This window comes from Papio anubis, chromosome 6, assembly GCF_008728515.1.
Source record: "Papio anubis isolate 15944 chromosome 6, Panubis1.0, whole genome shotgun sequence".
Classification (NCBI taxonomy): Eukaryota; Metazoa; Chordata; class Mammalia; order Primates; family Cercopithecidae; genus Papio; species Papio anubis.
In genome coordinates, this window is record NC_044981.1 from 95,624,431 (window position 1) to 95,645,525 (window position 21,095).

General features: G+C 38.6%; 1 long non-coding RNA gene across 1 annotated transcript; it reads right to left on the bottom strand.

The window, feature by feature from the left end:
• Positions 1-393: 393 nt before the first annotated feature.
• LOC103883880 lies at positions 394-21,065 on the bottom strand. The gene is made up of 3 exons (XR_646257.4): positions 15,858-21,065; positions 5,481-5,681; positions 394-704 (listed from the first exon to the last, which is right to left on the bottom strand). It is a non-coding gene; the product is annotated as an uncharacterized LOC103883880 (long non-coding RNA).
• Between the last annotated feature and the right edge of the window lie 30 nt (positions 21,066-21,095).

Consider the following 21,095-nt stretch of genomic DNA (forward strand, 5'->3'; position numbering starts at 1 on the left):
TCAATTGATACCAGAAACATTACATCATTTTGTTCTTTTTTAAACTTTTAAGTTCAGGGGTACATGTGCAGGTTTGTTGCATAGGTAATCTGTGTCATGGTGGTTTGTTGTACAGATTATTTCATAACCCAGGTATTAAGCCCAGTGCCCATTTGTTATTTTTCCTGATCCCCCCCCAACCTTTCACTCTCTAATAGTCCCTAATGTGTGTCATTCCCCTCTATATGTCCATGTGTTTTCATAATTTAGCTCCCACTTATAAGTGAGAACATAATGGCATTTGGTTTTCTGTTGCTTTATTAGTTTGCTAAGGATAATCTTTCCTAAACATGAGTTAGCACAAACCATTTCAAATATTCTTCACAGATTTAGAGACATCCCTCAAAACCTTGGTTAGAAATAAATGAATTAATCAATTATTTATTAAACGTTCAGCACAACTATAAAATTAGACTAATTCCAAATTTACATAACTAAAGCAGATGAACCGTTCTGTGTTCCAAATGTTAACAAAATTTAACTGTTTGAAACACACATGGAGATTGAGTTTCACTGCATAAAAATAGAAGAGCAATAGAATAACAGAGGGCCACAAAGGAGTGGCAGGAGCCTGTGGGTGGTGGCAATGGACTTGTGCACTTCATTTGAGATCATCGCTGATGAGAACCAGGAGTCTTTAAGGTATCTGGATGCTACTCTGCTACCTTAAATGAAAACAGAGCATTAGTTATATACATGGAGAATTCTTCATGAAACTGAAGGCCAAGAATGCAACTGGGACTGCACACCAGGAAGCATCCTGGAGGTCAGCTCTCTTCCAATCTCTCCAAACTGCATCTTGGCTTCTTTCTACTGTCTACTCCCTTCCTCTCTCTCTCTCTGCAGATAGGCCTTTCTCCACTCCTCACCCATGACTCATTGCAGCCTCTGGCCTCCAGGTCTACATGTTCAGCCACATGAAGTAACTAGAGGTCTAGTTTCAAAGCCAAATCATTGAACGAAAAAATGTGACTGGTCCATTGCAGATCAGGTGTCTTGACAATGCTGCCTAAAGGCACAAATAAAGATGCACATCAAAATGACCTCCAAGAGCCCACCCTGTGAAGCTGAAGCATAGTTAACCAAAGAACCAGAGATAGACCATGAATGAAGGAGGCTCTCTGATAATATCCACTGAAGGTACTGAAGCTGTGGTTTAACAATTTATTACTTCAGAAAACAGACAGGGTTATAGTTTTACACATGTAGGTAGATTGGCAAATGCCATTACTAACACTAATAATGGAAAGGCACGATGAGCAAATTAATAGTAAAAGCAGAATTTCAGCGGTACGTGGAATATTGTTATCTCACTTCAGAGGAGATGCAATGAGAAGCTTTTTCACTTCTTGTCTGATAACACAAACCAAATTTTAATAAGAAAAATGCTTTGTTTGTTTGTTTAGTTTGAGATCGAGTCTCACTGTCACCCACGCTGGAGTGCAGTGGTGCGATCTTGGCTCACTGCAACCTCCGCCTCCTGGGTTCAAGTGATTCTCCTGCCTCAGTCTCCTGAGTAGCTGGGACTACAGGTGCATGCCACCACGTTTTTGGGTTTTTCTTTCTTTTTTTTTTTTTTTTTTTTTTTTGCATGTGTGTTTTTAGTAGAGACAGGGTTTCATCGTGTTAGCCAGGATGATCTTGATCTCCTGACCTCGTGATCCCCCCACCTTGGTCTCCCAAAGTGCCTGGATTACAGGTGTGAGCCACATTGAAGTGAATGTTTCCACTTCAAAATAATTGCTAACATGTTCTGAGACACTATTCTAAGCTTTTTAGGTGTAGTATCTCAATTAATAATCCAGCAACCCTATCTATGATAAGGTATTAGTTTCATCTCCACTTTACAAATGATGCAACTGAGGCTTAGAGTGGTCAAGAAAATTTTCAAGGGTCACATAGCTAGAAAACAGCAGAGCCAGGGCTTCAACCAAAAAAAATCACACTGGAACCCTCTGAATAATAAGTCTGTCCAATCCAGAGTCCAGGAGAGGGAGAAACTGAGGCTGCCTGGAGCTGCATAGTCACATGAATGTTGCTTCAACATTAGTAGGTATCACCTACCTTCCTCATAAAACAAATATACCCAAACTTAGAAATGAAATTTAAATCAGTGCACTAACAAAGGCTCAAAACATACAAAATTCACCAACTTCTCAACACTAAGCATTACTGCCTTAGTAGACTGTTAAGCACACATGCGCTGCACCATGTGTAGAGAGATACTCATTCCACAGGTCCTGGGAGTTAAATTTTTTCCTCATTTCATAGGAATTGAGAAGAATTAAAGGAGTTTGTGTTGGGGTGAAAAGCTTTCCAGGCAGGTTTTGTTCACTGAAGTTAAAGGACAGTTAATTTTAAAATATGTGCTCTTAAGAACAGCGTTTGATCTGCCAACAAATAAACCAAGAATTTTCAGTAAAATGGAAAAAGTTTTAAGGTCTGGAAGTGATATAAAATTGTCATGAAAAATAAAATGTTTCAGTTGCTTGATAGCAGCTTGGTGCCAGTTCTGATAGACACACTAGGATCCAGAGATTTCCCAAACCAGGGGCATATGGCAGAGAATTGTTATGTACAGAGGTTTGATCTAGTACTGTACCACCCTGTTAGCATTCAGCAGTTAGTAGATACTTAAATGTTAGTTTTCATCTAGCCTTAGTTGGAAGGAAGAGAAGATCTTGAAGTTCCAAAGCAAAACTGGTGAAGTTCTCTGTGTCTTTCAAACTCACTGTTGCTACCTCTGCACACACTTCCCAGTAACCTGGGTGGGCTCTCTCATGGATGGGCTCACATTGCTCTCAAAGAGCACAAATGCTGTCAATTAAAGCAATGACTCTCAATGAAACAAGTCTACTCTTAGCTATACAGTTCTGTGCATGGAACTGCAAAGGCAACAAAAATTCTAATAGCAGGGATGGGAAAATAAAAGTTCAAAGATTAGGAAACCCTAGGGCTAGAAACAAATTCAAGGAGAGTGTTGTAGGGCTGAACAGAAGCATCCAGTGAGAGCAGAAACCTGAATATGATTATCACAGGACTTCCTAAGGGGAGAACCTGACTGGAATGTGAGGGAGAAGAAGGCACAGTGGGAAGCCCTAAAATACACTTTCCTTCTCTGGTCCTCAACAAATGAGCCTCATCATCATCCCCAGACACCACAGTTAAGTACCCTGAAAAGCTCCACTTCAAAATAAGAAGGAATATGAGTTAGAGAAAGTCAGTTTGTTGAATATAAATTATCCACAGCCTTATTAGAAATAAAATGTCCTTATTAATAAAGCACTCTGGTTATCATATATGCTGTATATGGATTACCATTTTTATCATATATGCTGTATATGGATTTTATCGTATATGCTGTATATGGATTACAGATATGAATGCAAAAAAGTACATTCACTGTCTTAAATGGAATAAATTTGTTTTTTTTTTTTTTTCCTTAATGGTGTGCAGGCCCTTGAGGATCCCATTCTGTACAGGCACAGCATCATTTAGCACCATTGATCATTCAGCTGAAGATGTGTGGAATTGCTAGTTAACACAATTCCCTTTGATGGCCTGTCAGATGAAAACTCAGTTCTCACTGTTCGCAATATGTGTTCTATATATACATTAATATATTATAACTGAAGTCAAAACCACAGCTAATATTGACATTGCCATATTTTTAGGCAAGGGTCCATTACGTGTTCAGGAACTCCAAGTTGCTGCCTTGCACAGATAACACCCACACTAACCAGCTCCTCGTTTCCCTCCCTCTCTCTCTTTTCCTCTTCTTGAGTAGCCCTTTGAGTACTTTCCCATCTTACTCCTTTTTAACTTGGACTGCTTTCCTTATGATGCCTTTTTATGTTCCTGTGAGTTAGAGCATCTATTCTTCAAATTTGAATGTAAAAATCAGTCCAGAATGAGTCAATCGATAGAATGTGCTAGAATTACTACTGGAAAGATAGAGGAGGGAGGGAAAGGAGAGAAGGATTTAACGCTTTGCAAAAAAAAACCAACCTTCTCTATCAGCAGAAAGCATAACCCATTAGCATTTCAAACAGGCTGTGCTGAACTGGTCCTGCCCCTCTCCTCATGCACACACATCCCAGGGGTATCTCCATCCTGGAGCCTCCACACACACGGCTGGCACTGCATCTGGAATTTTATCACCATTGCAGAGAGAGGATCTGGATGGACCCACTGCTGGTTACTCCAAATTTTTCTCATGACTGAATGGCTTGATATGCATTAACTTGCATGGTATTCTTTGTAGTTGATTTTTGCAGATATTTGCTCTTTCGACACATTTGTATTACAAAGAGGAACATATGGTCCTCAAGGAACCATTTCTATATGTATACGTTCCAGAGTTTTCAGATCTTTTTTGTTTCTAATTTAGCTTTTAAAAAACTTTTTTTATTTTTACACTTCAAAGATGGTTTTTCTACAAGGATCACATATAATACTTAAAATTCCTTAAAGTCAGTGGCATTTTAGTGAGCATACTTTACGTAGGAGACAAATATGTAAGACAAATACCTAACACAAATAGACAAGAGGCTTAAGAAAGAAGAAATACAAATAATATATTCCCATGGAGTAAAAGTATAGAGGGCTGCATTTTTGTCTGTAGAATGGCTATCCCTTAACTGGCATTTCCTCTATTCACACAAATTAACACAGGCCACCTCTAGCATCTCAACCAGGATCTTGGCGTTTTAAAGGCTGTTCTCCTTTTATAGCTGGAGTACAGAGAGAAATATGGAAGATGTGGACTAATGGGAACAAAAAGTAATCCTGCCAAATAAAAAAAACAACAAAAAAAATGGGTAGACATGATATGACATATCTCAGTGGAGGTATTGTGGCCCAGCTGAGAAAGAAAACTGTAAGGACAATGCATATATATTTGCATTGCTATAAGTGCTGCAATAATTATTCAGTGACCTAAGGACTGAGGTTTTCAGCTATGAAAATTATAGTTACTTGTAGCTACTTATAACAAGATTTTTTTAAATGATCAGAGCAAAAAGTTAGCTGAAGCTCACTTCACTCCATGATTTACTTCTTTAAAGCAAAATTAATGATAACACGATATGTTTTATAAACAAATGCCAAAGCAAAATGGATAAATGCATGAACTTCAAGGCCATTCTTCCCAGTTTTCAATCCTGGTGCTACCACTCATTATCTGGTGGCCTTGGTTAAGTGAGTTAACCTCTCTATGCTTCAGTCCTTGGCATTAAATTAACAGACAATAGGTGTTGCTACTCTTATTATTTTGACTCATTTTTGTATTAGCAAATATATAAACACTTATGCTAACTGGTTTAGGTGGGGATAAGTAATGTTAGCTAATATAACAAACTCCAAAATTTAAATTAGCTTAACACAACAAAAGTATTTCTCACTCATGTCAAAGGACAGAGTGTGGAGATAGTTTTACTCACCAATGTGGGAGCTAGGTTCCACCTATTTGGTAGTTGTAGTTTCTTCATATTCTATGGCCTTGGTGTCCATCACTGGATCTCCTGCATCCAGTCTGCAGAAAGAAAGCTCAGGAAAATGCAGGGGATTTAGGAGCCAGGCCTAAAAGAAGCTTGCATCATGTCCACCACATTTTATTCTCCAAGACTTAATTATGGCCCCATCTGGATACAAGGGGGTTAGAAAATACAGTCTTATAGTATGCCAGAAAGAAGAGGAGAAAATAGATTTTGGAGAGCACTACAGGTTTTGTGAGAAGACACTCTCCTTCTTACTAGCCATCTTTGACACAAAGGGCATTGGTAGGAGTTTACTTGGGATTTAAAGATGGAAAAAGGAAGCAATGCCTTGCAGACATACAAGTCTGCAAGCAATGCCTTAACAGACTTATCACAGCAATAGTATGTATATGATGTAACATTTATGACCATTAAGTGAGAGAGTATATGTAAAGAGCCTGGCACCTAGTAGATATTCAATAATTGTCAGCTGTTTCATTAATTATTGTATATGAATTTACAAATCTTGGGCACATCATATACCAATTGCCTTTTTTGAGAATGTAAAATATTCTTCCCACAGACCTTTCCATACTAGTGTATATATTTTATATTCTCCTTTTACTTGACTCAAAACGAATATCCTTTGTAACAGGAAGGTCAATCCCAAGCCCCAAAGCACACTGAATTCTATATTTTCTAATAATCTTATTACTTATTTCTCCTAGATCTCATCTCAGTTTCTCTTAGTTATTTTTCTGAGAGTCCTGAGAATGGAATAAAGTAATGGTGTTGGGATATTATATGTAACCTGAAAATACTGTTGTGTTACCAGTCAAGAACATGATCTTCCTCACAATTTCTCTATCTATCTCATAGCTTTCATTTTGAAAGTGATTCTGGGATTCCACATATTTTGCAGAAGATCTTGAGAATCAATTAAATTGAGAGTACCAATGTAAAGAGTAATAAGCTTTATACTAACTCACTACAGGTATTATAAAATGTAGTCCTGTTAGAATAGGAGGAAAATGTAATTACGTGATTCAAATCTAGAGGCAACTTGTGTCTGTTAGGTCATGGAAATACACTAGCAAACAATCTCTTCCATGGTACTATCCTGTAAGAGCTAATTCAGGAATTATGTTTCTTCTATAGAAACTATAGTTATCAATGTGGTGGTCGGGGGGCAGGGTGGTGGTGGAATTATTCTCTAACAAAGGAGCAAAAATTGCTCTGTTTAGAAATTTTTACTTTACTTTTGTCTAAGACACTTTGTTTCGATCATTTCTCAGCAAGAAGATCAAGCTACCTGTATAAGATTGACAAAAAAAGAACACAAAATAAGACTAAATTAAGCCTTCTATACTTCATGGTAAGAAAATGTCAGCCAACATATTCTGAGTCCTTGCTATGTGCCAGATGTTGTTCTAGGTCCTTTGAGGCAGGTTCTATTATTGTCCCCATTTTACAGACAGGAAATGGAGACTGGGAGAAGTAACTTGCCAAAGGCCAGGGGCTGATTTGGGGTAACACTGGAATTTGAATATAGGGAACCTGGCTCCAGGGTCTAAGTTCTTAACCATGACCAGCCCTTAATAACTAGAAGGTGACAAACTACCTGAAACTGATACCCAACATAATGCGTTAAATACTTCTCATGTCGTTTATGTGTAGAAAAATAACTATTTGTTATTCCAAACCAATAGCTGGCCCCATGCCTGAACATAGAAATTCTTCCCAAGCAGGACCTTGGGCTTAGCACATTGATATGGTTAGGCTTTGTGTTCCCACCGGAATCTCATCTTGAATTGTAAGCCCCATAATCCCCATGTGTCAAGGGAGAGACCAGGTGGAGGGAATTGAATCATGGGGGTGGTTACCTCCATGCTGTTCTCATGATAGTGAATGGGTTCTCATGAGATCTGATGGTTTTATAAAGGGCTCTTCCCCACTTTGCTGGTCACCTCTCCTTCCTGCCACCTTGTGAAGAAGGTGCCTTGCTTCCTCTTTCACCATGATTGTAAGTTTCCTGAGGCTTCCCCAGTCATGCTGAACCGAACTTCCCCAGTCATGAGTCAACTAAAGCTCTTTCCTTTATAAATTACCCAGTCTCGGGCAGTTCTTCATAGCCACATGGAAACGACTAATACGTACATATTGCCCTAAGGATCTTAGTTCCTATTAGGTGGCTCAAGACATTGTTACTTAAATATGAGTCAAATGATGTAACATATGAAACAGATGAACTTTATCCCACAGTCCCCATACAGTATCTATGAGCTTTGTCTTTCAACAAACCCATGAAAAGATAATAAATAGCGAAGAGTAACTCCAGGAGCCTAAGAGCTTGGCCTCAGTAGCAGACAGGAGGCTTTGAGGCCTAACACTCTCTTACCACTTGTGTGACCAGTTACTGTAATATGATAATAAAAGTACTTTTCCTATTAGGTTTTCCTTTTTTTTTTTTTTTTTTTTTTTTTAAGACAGAGTCTCACTTTGTCACCCAGGCTGAAGGGTAGTAGCGTGGTCTTAGCTCACTGCAACCTCTGCCTCCCAGCTTCAAGCGATTCTCCTGCCTCAGCTCCTGGGTAGCTGGGATTACAGGTGCACACCACTACACCCGGCTAATTATTGTATTTTTAGTAGAGACGAGGTTTCACCAGGTTGACTAGGCTGGTCTCGAACTACTGACCTTAGGTGATCCACCCACCTTGGCCTCCTAAAATGTTGGGATTACAGGCGTGAGCCACCACGCCTGGCCCTATTAAGTTTTCTTTTTTTTTTTTTTTTTGAGACGGAGTCTCGCGCTGTCGCCCAGGCTGGAGTGCAGTGGCCGGATCTCAGCTCACTGCAAGCTCCGCCTCCCGGGTTCACGCCATTCTCCGGCCTCAGCCTCCCGAGTAGCTGGGACTACAGGCGCTGCCACCTCGCCCGGCTATTTTTTGTATTTCTTAGTAGAGACGGGGTTTCACCGTGTTAGCCTGGATGGTCTCGATCTCCTGACCTTGTGATCCGCCCATCTCGGCCTCCCAAAGTGCTGGGATTACAGGCTTGAGCCACCGCGCCCGGCCCCTATTAAGTTTTCTAAGGCAATAACATTTCTCAATCTTTCTGTGTGGAAGTACAGAGGAGACTTAAGGCGTGATTTGGTAGATTATAAAAATGGCAGTGTTTTAACCTCCCTGTGACACACAGGCAGAATTCTAAAGATGGTCTTCCTAACCCCAAGATTTCTATTCCATGCCCATTCAAACGAACACTAATCTACATACTGCTGTGAAGGGAATTTGTAGGTATAAAGTTCCAAGTCAGTTGACCTTAAGGTATGGAGATTTTGGTAGGCCTGACACAATCAAGTGAGACCTTTAAAAGGAGAGAGTTTTCTCTAGCTGGTGGCAGAAGAGGAAGTTAGAGATTCAAAGCATGAGGGAAATTTTATAAGCCATTGCTGGTTTGAATATGTGCCAAGGAGTGAGAGCAGACTTTAGGGTAGAGAGAGGACCCTGCTGAAAACTGACACTAGGAAACAGAACCTCAGTCTTACAACCAGAAGGAGCTGAAGTTGTTACCCAAATTACCTTAGCAGAGTTTTCCCTCGAGCTTTCCAGAAAAAAGCCCAGCCTGGCCAATACCTTAATTATAGTTTTGTGAGGCCTTCAGTGGAGAACCCTGTTGTTCCTGCCCAGATTTCTGAACTAGAGACCTGTGAGCTAATGAATGACATTGCAGCCAGGCACAGTGGCTACACCTGCAATCCCATCACTTTGGGAGGACGAGGTGGACGGATCACTCGAGCCCAGGATTTCAAGACCAGCCTGGGCAACATGGCAAAACCTGGTCTCTACAAAAAATACAAAAATTAGGCAAATGTGGTGGTGTGCTCCTGTAGTCCTAGCTACTGGCAGGGCTAAGGTGGGAGGATTGCCCGAGCTCAGGGAGGTTGAGGCTCCAGTGAACGTGCATGATCAAGCCACCACACTCCAGCTTGGGCAAGAAAGAGCTCAATAATAACAACAAAAATAAGAAATGGGTATTGCAATAAGCTGTTACATTTATGAAAATGTGTTACACAGCAATAGAAAACTAATACATTCCCCAACCCTTTACTACTATACCCTTCATTTAAAAACTCTTAATCTCAGTAATTCTTAATTTGTTCACAATTTCACCAACTTCTGAAAAAAATGTATTTTTATTTGAGGTTTTCATGCCATTAAAAAGGCTGCTATAGACTGGATATTTGTGTCTCCCCGCCAAAATTCGTATGTTTGAAACCTAATTCCCCAATGTAAGGGTATTTGGAGATTAGGTCATAAAGGCGGAGCCCTCATGAATGGGACTAGTGCCATTATAAAAGAGGCCCAGAGAGTTCCTTGCTTATTCTGCCATGCTAGGACAGAGGAAGAAGACGGTCTTCTATGAACCAGGAAGAAGTCCCTTACCAGACACCTAATCCAAGCACCTTGATCTTGGACCTTCCAGCCTCTGGAACTTTGAGAAATAAATCTCTGTGGTTCATAAGCCACCTGGTCCATGGCAATCTGCTATAGTAGCCTGCATGGACTAAGACAGAGGCCTACACTGAGCAACTGTCAGCCCTAGGCAACCATTTTTGTTTAAAGTACGAGGTAAGCTAAGTACACTGCACTTCAGCCTGTAGAGAAAAGAAACTTCTCAAAGCACACTACAGATTTGCAGCCTCTGCTGTGTGCCATAGAGTTGTGTGCCGAGTGTCACACATCTTAATCTTTGACCAGAAAAATAAAATCTCTGCTTTTCCCTTATTAATCATATGAGCAGGAACTGGTTTGATTCAGCAGTACTTTCATCCATTCTCCTCTTTTTTCCAGGTTACAGGTTACATACACATTTCACTTTCCCTTCAAAAGAGTTATTTATATCATCAATTGACTGTCATCTAGAGATCCTCTTTATCACAAGCAAATATATAAAGAACAGGCTACCAAACAGTATATACATACACAGTAGATAGATATAGATAGACAGACAGACAGATAGATAGATAGATAGATAGATAGATAGATAGATAGATAGATATCCAGATAGATAGATCCATAGATCCAGATGGATGGATAAATAAATAGATATATAGATAGGTAGATAGCTAGATCCATAAATTCCAGAAGGAAATATACAGAAATTGTAAGAATTGTTATCTCTGAATGATGGGATTGTGAATATTTCATAATTTCCTCTTTATTTCTAAACTTCTACAATGAAAATGCATTTTTAAGTCTGAAAAAAATATTATTATAAAAGAAAAAATTTCCTGCTAGTGCATAAAGCAACATTATTCATGCACTTGGAACTTTTTCTTGGATCCTAGACAAAGGTTTGAACCACTCACTCGCCATGACAAAATTTGTATAGCATTTGCCCTGCACTAAGACACAGATGATCCGTTAACTTGAACTAGAAGATCCAAGTTCAAGTCCTAAACTTGCCACATGTGGCCTCTTCAGCAAATCATCCATTTTTCTCTTATTTTCTTCTTTATAAAATACAGCTGGTGACATCTGCTCAGTCTTGAGAGGATCAACAAGATCCATATGAAAGGAGCTTGTAAATTTAAAATCATTATGTACATGTTTAGGTGATATCATTTTTAGTTTAATTAGTGTTAACAATCCTCTTTCCAGAATTGCCTTGTGAATGCTGATTTTCCTCATCCCAGTCATTAATACAATAACATGTTTTTCCATAATTTGGAAACATTATTTTTGAAAAACCACTTCTTTCTTTCCTTTATATACTGTCCTTATAGAAAAATCTTTGTTTCAAAATATTTATTAAATCAATCAAATCAGTTAGATAAGATTATGGGCAAGTATTTCTCCATTGTTGCAAAAAGAACCCAAAGACTAACTCAGATTCTGTGAAGCAGTCTAATTTCACAGACCAGACCTTTCTCTTTTTAAAAAATTTGTATTAATTTGTGTACAAATGTGATTTTGTTACATGGATAGATTTCAAGGAAACACAAGGTTACAGTAAAGCCTGCCCTGGGCAAACTGAGATCTATCTACATGAATATTACCTTTCTGAATATTTTCCCTCACCCATTTTTTCCACTTACTATGTTTCTACTATATTTGTCATTTGCCTACTTCCATAACATGTAACATCCAGTGAAAAAAACCACGAACTAGTTCCCACTAAGGAACAAATAAATAATGAGGCTATGGTGTCCTATTGTAACAGACTGTCAGGAAGAAGTGTTAGAGTTTCAGTCTTCACAAACAGGTTGAAAGTCAGAAGGCCTGTCTAGACCATTGAAATCTTATTGTGTAGGCCCAATACTTACTCCGTACCTCCACCAACCTACACAGTGTGCTAACACCCTAAAATTATTCCTTATTGCTTTTCTCTTCCATCCCACCAGCCTGCATCTTACTCACACCCACACCACACCCACACACACTGTCAGTGTTGATAATATTAGTTATAAATTTCCAAACAAAGTTTAATGTTTGAGTGACTCATATATTAGGCACATTTAAAAAACAGGAACTTTTCAATTTGAATTATTTTTTTCTTTTGTAAAATATATGACTGACATTGTTTGATATCATCAACAAACTCTCCCATTTGTCTCATACACCAGAAGTATAAGTGGCAATTTAGTGCGATAGTTTTGCACAGATTAGAACATGAACTTAGGAGGCTCTGGGCCTTGCTTGGTTTCTATGGTGGTTCAGATCATCAGCTCTGTCAGAGCCTGTGTTTAAATCTCAGCCCCAGCACTAACTAGCAGTGAGAACTTAAGCAAATATGTTCCTGTGAATCAAGTACTATTATTATCTACATTGTGCATTCCAAACCTTCAGTTAGTTTGGTCTATACAATTGGATAATAATAGTACTTGATTCACAGGAGCTCAGGTAAAGATCTGAGAAGATACTACATATAAAGTCCCCAGCACAGCACAGGGTTGGCCATGTAGTACACATCTGATATTTGTTAATTATTGTTATTATACAAGTAGAGGGTGAGGCTAAAAATCTCCTCCTGCACTAGGATTCTATGATATAATTAGGGTGACATGCCAACGTTATTTCTCCCTAAAAATAGTACTTTATTTCAAACATTTTTTATCCAGAATATGCAATGTGAATTTCTTTCTTCTATTCTCCAGAGGGCCCGAAGTTTCCTTCTGAATGGAGCATAGTTTGCTACCTTCATTGAGGCACTAAGCAAGACAAAAGAACTTGTCCCTGATTCCCTCACATCATGTAAAAGCATGTGTGAAACTAAGGAAACTTTTCACTATTTCTCCTTACCCATCTCCTCATCAAAAACCTCTCCCACTGAAAGTGACTGCGTGCTTTTAGCACGGGCACTGAAGAGCATAGAAAGTTGGTGAAAGCAAAGAGAAATAAAGAGCCCAATGGTGTAACCTTTCGAAAGGGGATTGGGCAGGACAGGATGACAGTGTTGCAAGCACTGCAGAAGTTCATGCTCACATGCATCTTGAAAACAACATCTCCACTCCCAAATGTCTGGTCCTAATTCCACTTGGAGGCATTGGCTTTGATATGAAGGAGCACAGCCAACACCCAGGAGCTGGATCCTCATGTCACCAGCCTCCTGGGGAGGGCTGGAGGCTGCTTCACTGAGGATCCTGTCCCTCCCCGAAAAACTCCAAGCGTAAGGAAAGCTCAAGCTTACAGGAAAGCCACACAGAGGATGGGCTTTTTTTGCAATATGGGATAAATGGATAATAGATGGATTGCAAAAGAGGATATTCAAATGTCCTTGGTTCTTTTTACTTTTCTCAGTTGGTGTTTGCCATGCAAAGGGTGAGAAGCTTGTTCTCTTTTTTGTACATTGAAGGGTATTAACATTTTATGGAGAGGAGATGGATTGGTCTTTTTGAAGTGCTTGCTTTGCTATTATTGCTCAAAGAAAGAAATCAGTTCCGCATTAAGCTGCGGCTCTCATGGTAGCCTGGGAGGCCAGAGGGACGTTTCCACTTTCTGAACTCAACACACACAGCTAAGAGAAAGTCGTGGGATTCCTCAGGTCTGCTTAGAGCCACTTGCAAATTATGTGGCTAAATTGGATCCAAACTACCCAGCTGTTGTTTGTTGCTAAATGGGTGCAGCAAGAAGCCCCTTCTGTCCCCGGTGGGACTATCAGAAAGTAGGGGAAATGCCTCAGCCAGATTGCAGATTAGACAACAGTGAGGCCATCTCTCAGGCCTTAGGGAAGCTGTATCTTATACTCAAATTTCCCCAATTGTGGTATAATGAGAAAACTTGGAAGCTCACTTCAAAAATGCACCCAGCCACTCAGAGTGAAATGAGGAAAGTGCCATCTTCCATTGGGCTTCCTCATCAACACACCTGAAAACTCTCTGGCCATCCATCCTACACACCCAGTGCCAATATCCTCGTCATGGCGGTTTGGCAGCTTCCATTTGCTTTTGGACTCGCAGCTCCTGTGGCAGTCCAGGTTTTCCTAATACATTTAAAAAGCAGATGCCCACTACCCTGATATATGACCACAGCTTCATTCACCCGTAACCAAATTGTGATATTTTATCTTTATTATAAATGAAAAGTCTGACTCGTGACCTAGAGCAAGTCGTTTAAAAATCTCCAAGCCTCAATTTCCTCATCTGTCTAATGAAGATTAAGCATGAAAACGTATGGTAAGTTTCCAGGCTTGTTGCAGGCCCTCTTTCCATTGTCTACTGCCATAGTGATTAACTTTATGTTCTGAGCACAATACAGTTCTTTGTACATGCTGGCAAAGTTGTCCAAGAAGAAATCTTTATAGCCATTAAGAATACCTCACCAAACCTCAGATATTTATATAAATTTAAATGCTCAATTGTTCAATTACATTCCCTAAAGCTTATGATTTCAGCAAGAGAATAATAAATAACATTAAGATGGAAAATGGGTTGAAGATATCTTTACCCCAAACTTCACCTCCTCTAAAGGATTTTATTCATTGTTATGATCTGGACCAAAGAAGAAAGTGTTTTTTTACTAAAGGGAGAAGAGGAAGAAATAATAATGTGATCTACTGCCATTTTCCCATTTTTCTTTCAAAGTGACTCCCTGTCCATCACTGATAGGAGGCTACCTCTGGGACCCCAAGCCAAATCATATCAGTAGAGTTAGAAAACAGTAAATTTCTTTTTCCTTTCTGGGCATCAGAACAGCATATTTTATAGTGAGCTACAGATGCTAAATTATTTGAATCCTTGTTCAGATGTTCCTAATTTACATTGTCTGTGGCAAATAAAAACATAAGTATGATCCATATTGCAAATGCATCATACTATGATAAATCTGTAGCCTTCTTTCTCTGAGTCTTCTTCACCTCGTGGAATTTATATTGCAGTCATAATAATGTCAGACCTACACTATGAATATCTTCCTACTAATTATGCCAAGTTTTTAAACAGTGCCCATTTATGAAGACAGTATTATGGTATTCTTGATTATACCCTAAATAATTCTGTAAACATAAAACATGCTTAATAATATTGGAATTCCACTAAAGAACTGCAATAAAAATAAAACTATGACATACATTCCAACGTTTTCTTTTTCCTTTTATAAAGAATGCTTTTGATGAGATGCAACACCCTTTAAAATCTCATGAACTAAAAAATACTCATATATATTCTGACTTCAGGTTATTCCTAGAAACAGAATTGAGGCCAAAGAACAATGTGAGAATAATAATTATAGTTATGATAGTACTGATCATAATAAGTAATATCTATTGAGTGATGAGCTAATTATGTCCTGGGTTAAACTATGCTACCATGCTTTGAAGATATTACTTTAAATCCCCTTATCAATCCTTTAAAGTAGAAACTCTACCCCATTTTATGGTTGTGGATACTAAGACTTAAGAGAGTTCAAGGACTTGTCACATTTATGCTATATGATCTTACGAGTTTTCAGATTCCAAAATATCCAAAAGCAGAAATGGCAGAAAATTTCCAGTTGGACTTCCAGCCTATCCACATAATTTTTGGCAGGCGTGTATATAAGCTATAGAGACCTAGTAGGCAAACTTCCATTTGGGTCTTGTGGGCAGAATCCTCATAGCTATAGTAATCTCACAATGTAAATGCTCAAGGATCGGGCTCTGATTCCAGGTCAGATGTGTTGCCACACAGACACAGTGGACAACTTATAAGACCTCTTTCTGATTGCTTTCCTCCCAAGGCTCCTGATCACCCAGCCCTGCCTTACCTCACACCTGTCTCTATGTTCACAGCGTTTCTACTAGAAGAGTTCTTAGAACAATGGCCACAACAACAGAGTCTACCCTTTTAAAACATGGTCTTACATGAGTAAGGCAGCTGATGGGACAACTTCACTTTTCAAACTGTTCTTCTGACATTTTAAAACCTTGATTCCATGTCCAAAGCTTCATTCACATGCAGTTTGGCCAAGTTTACAGTTCTGAAGAGCATGTCCAAATCTGCAGCATGTGACAGATTCTGGATGGGAGTGGGGGGATGGTATTGTTACTCCTCTGTCTGTGATGTCATCTGCACCTGTAACATGCATATCAATCTGGGATAGTCCCATGGGTAGTGGGACAGTGGAGAGCTGGGTTCAGAGCACCTGGAATACAAAGAAATTCATTTTCATTCAAATGAACTATCCTAAACATAGAGAACAAAGTTAATAATCAAGATACACCATATATGCTAAGGATGCTGAAATGTGATTGATTTACTTTGACATACAAAAATAGATAAATCAAATTTTTCTATAATTTAAAATTTACAATCTAGTGCTGTAAAAAACTGACTAATAGCTTCATTAAAATCCACACTTCCCCCCACCCAACAAAATAGTCTCAAATCTTACTCAGTATAATTAAATGATCTGGCAACTTCTATATAAAGCATCTTGAAATAGCATGAATAGCTTCTGTGTTACCCCACACCCTAGGATATCACCGCAAACAAAATTTCACACTTAACAAAAAGAAAATGACTCCATGTGCCTTGGAGAAAATTGGAAACATTAGCAGGAATCTGTGCAAATGAATTTTTCCTGATCAATTATAATATATTAAATAGGACTTGGTTTGAGAAGAATATTATAAGGTTTGGGTACACCAATTTTTTAAATATTTAAAACGTTTATATTCTTCACACCTTTCACAGATTTTTTTTTCTCCCAAGGATAAATAAAAAAGAAAATCCAGTTCAATTCATTTCCTTCAATATAGCACACTAGGACTTCCTCATTTAAACCGCAGACAACGTCCCCTCTAGTCCCCTCCTCCCTTGAGCCTGAGTCGAGGGAGACTCTCTCAATGTATGCTCAGCCACCAGCTACCACAAGTCACTTAAGTAAACACAGAGGCACCTTGGTGAAAGCAATTGCATGGTCTGAATACCATCAACTGACACTTCTATTCAGTGACCCTCTCAGGTCTCAGAAATAGTCTTTTCAAATTCCGGGTCTTGAGGTATTGATTTCAATCAGCAGCTTTTCCTAAGAGCATCATTTCAAAAATAGCCCTGTCACAATTTCTACTATCTCATCTTAGTTTCATCTGGGCTTTGTATTCCTATTTGAAACCATTCAGTGAGATGACACCAGAGGGTTTTACTGAGACATTGATTCAGCTTCATGCATAGGCAATAGAACGTATTCTCCTGTATATGAGAAAACATTAATATTTAAGTTTGGTGGAGAAAGGTTTCAGGTTTAAACAGTCCAGGTATTATTTTGCTCTTCTTGTAAAAATAAAAAGCCCAAATTAGACCACTCTCATCATAAAATTCTCAAGCTTATTGCTAAACTGGTGACTTAATAAGTCAGTAGCAATCCTAGTCTTTCAGGACATGTAAGAGATAGTCTAAAAGCAAAAATGATAAAGATGTATATGTATTTCTGTTCATATCTGCATACATGTGGTTGAAGTAGGAAATATGAAGGAATGACCTATAATTTCAGTATAAATGTCTTACTAATTGACAGTGATATCTATACTATATTAAGGTTTTCTGAAGTTGTAATTATAATCTGCCCAACAAATGTTTTTGTTGACAGTGATCAAAAGAAGACTGACATCCACTAGTTCATTTTGCAGTGGGGGAGTGAAAGTTTAGAGTCACTCATAATCTTACCTGCAAAAAACTTCTTGGATCGCCCTGATAATTCTGCCATGACAGGTAAATCCAGGTTATTTTTCTATCTTAAAAGGAAAAAGAAGGGAGTTAACTTTAATTACTTTCACTGCTCTAAACACTGCCATAGATATTTAACATTTAACATAGATATGTAAATGTTTTTCCATTTAATCTTTACATTGGTCCTTTGAAGAGGTAATATCATGTTTTACAAATGAAGAAACAGACACAATGTCAAGTGACCTGCTCACATTTTTAGGAAGAGTTAGAATTGCGGGTTGAATCTGGGTCTGCAGAGCACAAACACAAGGCAACGTTTTAGCATCTACTATGTGTACCTAGTGTTATATGTGGTGTGGGTATGTATGTATGTGTGCTTACCCCGATGTATGCTGTATGCTGAGTGATGTATGCTTTCTGCCCTCAAAGGGCCCATATTCAAATAAGGACAAAAATAAGAAAATGAATTACAATGGAAAATATAGAAGAAAAGACTTGAAGTTAAACATTAGCACACTGAATACAGAAATATATTAAAAGAATAATTTGACCAAGCAGGTTTTGGCTAGGAATTCAAGAATATGTCAACATTAGGAAAGAATATCTCAAATTAGGAAATTAAGGGGGGAAAAAGTACTGTCATCTTGACTACCAAAATTCTGTTGATAAATTCAAGCATGATACTATTTTTTTAAATATACTAATCTAAAACTCAAAGAAGAAATATTTAAGTATTGAAAAATATTGTCTACATAGAAAATCCAGAGGAATCAACTAAAAACTATCAGAAATAATGAGGTCAATAAAAGATTATTTGTATAAGGCGAATATGCAAAAATCAATTGCTTTCCTATACATTATCAATTCCAAATGAGAAAAAAAAGTTATAGAAAAAGATCCACATGTTGATATTAATAGTTCAGAAAATTATTGAATAACCATGAATCAAGTTAAGAAATACATAAAACTTACATGAAACAAACTATGAAATTTATTAAAGGGCAAGAGTATGGTCTCACATCCTGTTGAAGGGAGTGTCTACTTTTAGAATGTCTTTGAAGGGCAATTTGATAATACTTATGAAAATTGAAGATACTCTTTGAATCAGCAATTTTACTTCTAGGAATCCATTCTACTGAAATTTAGTCACAGATGCAAAAAGATATATTTGCAAAGATGTTTATTATGCATATGTACATGATGTAAAATAATACATAAAAATTGGAAGGAAGTAGATGTCTGTTAAAAAGACAGATTTCTATCATAAGTAGAACTATAGCAAGCCTATACAATAAAATACTATAAAGATAATTGAGAGCTGTATGAACTCACATAGAATGATGCCTATGATATATTGTTGAATGAAAAAAGTTACAAAATTGTATATATTCTCTTTATTACTGTACACATTTGTGTATTACATCAATTTTTAACTAGCCCCTTATTTTTATAATTTTTTAAACCTTATAACTCATAGTACACTCAATAAATATTTAACAGAAATATGAACCATGCACTGCGGGAGCCAAGAAAGGAGTATAAAACGTTCCCAAAGAGAACTAGACATCACACGAGAACTATGTGCCTTGAAGGGTGAAGAGGAATTTTCCCAATAAATAATGGTTGTGGAGCATTCCAACCAGAGAACAGTGTGTGCCAAGGCCTGGGATAGTGAAAGGCAAGGCATATTGCAGGAAGAGTGAAAAACTCGGTACAGCAAAAACCTAGGGTACCCAAGGTGACAGATGGAGATAAGGCAAATGAGGTAGTTTAGGGCTCAGTTGTAAAGCACCCAGTGTGACAGGCTAAGGGATTTAAATTTCATTCAGCTGCTACAGGGACATAAAAGGGCTTTCTAAGTAGATGTACGATATAAACTATTTGGGAAGAAGACCCTGTCAGCGGTGTGGGAGATGTATAGAACAGGAGAAGGGAAATTTGGGGGAAAATTTGAAGGAAGAATGAGAGGAAGTTGAATTTGTGGTGTTATCTCAGTAACAGAGTAAGATTTGGGAAAAGTGTTTTTTAAAATGGATTTGTGTCATGGAATACAATTTAAAAATATGGAATATGCATCATAAATGCAGAAAGAGATTTGGGGGCAAATTAGGGGAAAATGTAAATTTGAGAGGGAAGAAGAGGTGGAACACAATTGTGTTCAGTCACCATAAGCCAGAGACTGTGCCAAAGTGTCTCATATATAATCTCCTTTAGATTGCAAATTGTGGGTAAAAGTCATTAACATGGGTGAGACTCAGAATGATTACTGTTCAGGTTTTAAAATCGGAATGTTGAAAACAACTTGCAAACCTCCCTCTGCCCCCACAACAAAAAGAAAGAAAATATGAAGAAGCTATAATCCTGTTTATACAATCCAGAGATTATCTGGGGTTGCACAAGCCACAGGAGGTTTTATAATGCTGACTGAAGACCAGATGAAATAATCTGAAATACATGACCATTTGCAAGGCACATAGTCACTCACCCAGCATATTCATTATGTTTCTCTCCTGTGTCAGGTGCTGTTATAGGGGCTGGGGCTGAAGGTAACAGCAGGCACAGGGAATAGTCCCTGCATTGAAGGCCTTGCTGCTGATGAAAGAGCCCACACAAACATACTAGAGAGCACAAGAAAACAGCTGGCAAGCTGGCCGGGAACACTTGGAGTTCAGAAAAAAAGTGCATCCCGAGGCAGTGCACAGGGGTCAGTCAAGGAGGGGGCCACGACAGGCAGGCTTCACAGGAGGGGTGGCATCTATGCAGAAGGAAAGGACTGAAAGGCATTTGAGATTATCTGTCGCCACCTTCCCCAACTGTGAACCTCGTGTGTCAGGGGCTACACGGATTTTTGTCTGTAGTGGCCTGGGACTAGCTGAATGTCAGTCAGTAGGTGGAGGCACTTCATAAATGTCAGTTAAGCACTGACTGAATGATGAATGAAGGGGAGGTAAATTCTTGGAGACCCGTAACACTAATAGCTAACATCTATTGAGCACTTGCTGTATACTGAGGGTGCCACAAGCATTGCTTCATTGAATGTTCACAAAGGTTTTTTGAGATATAAATCTTCTGCATCCCCATTTTACCAAGGAAAGAACCAAGCCAGAGTGTTCAAAGTTGCATCACTAGTAAGTAGCAGGGCTGGGATTCAAATCTAGGTCTGATTTAGCATGTAAGCACGTGCACACTGGCTACACTGCCAGTCTCTCAGAGATAAATGATGTGATATGGGAAAATGAGTACACCTCTGTGTTGGGTGTAGACTAATTATGTAGGAGAGTAGTGGAAGATGATTTTGAAAATGGCAGTAGAGCCACGTGCAATGACTCACACCCGTGATCTTAGCACTTTGGGAGGCCAAGGTGGGCAGATTGCTTGAGCTCAGCAGTTCGAGACTAGCCTGGGCAACATGGCAAAACCCCATCTCTAAA